The 2277-nt window shown below is 42.2% G+C and overlaps 1 protein-coding gene across 3 annotated transcripts in view; it reads right to left on the reverse strand.

The window, feature by feature from the left end:
• The window catches only part of LOC101860388 (BTB/POZ domain-containing protein 6), a 52225-nt gene that overhangs the window by 28559 nt on the left and 21389 nt on the right, over positions 1-2277 (reverse strand). The window contains exon 1 of one of the 3 annotated variants that reach the window (XM_005092320.3): positions 954-1435. The exons of the other annotated variants lie outside the window; for them this stretch is intronic. The gene's annotated coding sequence lies outside the window, so the exon portion shown is untranslated. Of the gene's footprint in view, positions 1-953; positions 1436-2277 lie in introns of those variants that run through there. 3 annotated transcript variants of the gene reach the window in all.

Raw genomic sequence — 2277 nt, forward strand, 5'->3', positions numbered from 1 at the left:
TATATTTTAATTAAATTTAATATTTTTGTTTGTTTGTTTTGCTTGTTCCGTTGTTTGTCTGTTTGTTTGGTGGGTTGTTGTTGTTGGTGGGTTGGGTTGTTGTTTGTTTGTTGTTTTTTTTTGGGGGGGGTGTTAAGTACGTTAAGGGCAAAACAGGGTTAAAACAGAGATGCGGTTATGTTCAAATTGTTTGGTAGGCCCGATGTCTTCATTTAACATGTATCTATACATTCCTGGAGCTGGAGATCGGCTCTGTGACAGGCCAACACACACAAACCAATACTTTAAAATTCTCAGAACGGGAATTCCTTCAGTTCGTCAACAGTATGAGGACTCAATGCAAAAACCTCATCCTCGACCGCACAACACACCTATCACAAGCATTAGAGTTAAACGTATGCCATTCAAATCTGTATATACATGTATTACCTTCTTTTGGAACAATATTGCATCAGTTGTAAATTATTTTTCAGGCTTAAGCTCTATCAGAAGCCACGGTTCGTCTTTTAGGACCCCAGGTGTCAATACTACTTTCAGTAAATCTAAATCGAGAACAGACGAAAGTGAACTTCGTCAACGAAAGCGAAAGCTACTTCTTAACCACACTAGGCTAATCTTTCCCGTAACATAAGCAAGACAAGCAATACTATGATTTTAATTGCTCTAGGCCAATTTCGCCTTCTCAAATGCCTCCCCAGTAGTGTCGGCTTTTTAATATAGGAGGCCTACTGGCGTAAAAAATAATCTAAAAGCAACAGGGTTCAGTTCAAGGTTTTGTGGGTAGACATAGATCTAGTGCTAGAGGGAGGCCCAAGACTACAAAAGGCACACCTTTTTGTTTTTACATTATTTTCTACTAAACGATATTATTGGGGGGAAAAAAGGGGGGGGGGATGGTTACGTTACCATAACATATACTAAGATTGTAGAAGTTACTATTGACAAAAACTCACCGAAGGAACGTTAAAAGTCCTCTAATCACGACGACGAAGCACAACCCTCTCAATATTGAAGACGGAGAAGATTGGACGTAACAGATCCTTGCTGGACAAGATCCACTTTTAACTTCTTACGGTGAGTCGTGTCTCGAACAGAGAACTAAAGGCTTTTTTCACACCAGTGTGACTTGGTACGAAATACAACGCCTGTTGTGTGTACATCTACAGAGACAGCAGTACAAAGTCTAGATGGAAGTTGTTAACTCCACAGGTAGAGATCTAGATCTAGCCTAACAGGAAAGAAACGATGTATGTCCGACAGAGGCGGTCTGGGCTCTGAGGCGAGGACGTCAAAGCCTTTTCACACGGGCCTGCGCTACGAGCGTTCAGGTGCAAATCGTACAGGACGGGGGGTAAAATCCGAGTAACAAATACGGATATTCGGTTCACTCGCCGAAACTCGTCACTCACTAAGATCTGCAGATCCAGAATAATAATACAAATTGTCCATTTACACAAAACGCGTCTTTCAGACATCCCATGGAACTAAAGCGACTCTTTCAGTCAGCGCAGCTGAACCGTTGAGAAAATCATAAAGACAGCAAGAGCACCTTTTTATATAGACTCTAAAGAAATACTTTTTCTGTCCCAAATTGTTTCGTTTTTGAACTGTTCTTTTTTTTTCGATGAAAACAGGCATATTATATACGAGAGGTCCAAATGAAGGACCATGCTTTGACAAAACTTTTACACTGAAATTCGGCATAACATAAATAAATAAAGATGGCAAATTTCGTATTTTTCCATAGCTAGTTTTATTTTCTATAACTATTAACCCAAACTAACGAAAACTTACCTTGAACCGGTTAATCGCAAAGTGGTGTATCAGAAAATCCGGTGCGCCTGGAAATGGGTGTTTGTCCAGTTCCAAAAAAATCGCATGACATCGGGCCCAGCGACGAGAGAGGCGACTCAAGTGGTGTGGTATAGGCAAGCGAAAAGTTAGCTGTCGGGCAGGGGAGGGGGAGGAATGGCGGAGGCGGTGCATACCTCCCAGTTGTATCGTCACACCGCCTGAAGGAGAAGAGGTACGCCCGTCAACAGCCAATGAGAAGGGTCGAAGGGTAAGTAAAGCTTTCGACATGACCCGGATTCCCCTTTCTCGCCTGCCCACACACTCGAGCATTTCTCTATTTCTGGCCGACACCCTCAATCGCAATCTCCATAATATTACATAGCCTACTGTACTTTAGTGAACACATTAAACATTCTACAACCGACACGTCTCGCTCACTTCTGTCTGTTCTACGTTCTACTTTAATTTCAACCGCCCCCCCCC

Source organism: Aplysia californica, unplaced genomic scaffold, assembly GCF_000002075.1.
Source record: "Aplysia californica isolate F4 #8 unplaced genomic scaffold, AplCal3.0 scaffold00044, whole genome shotgun sequence".
Classification (NCBI taxonomy): Eukaryota; Metazoa; Mollusca; class Gastropoda; order Aplysiida; family Aplysiidae; genus Aplysia; species Aplysia californica.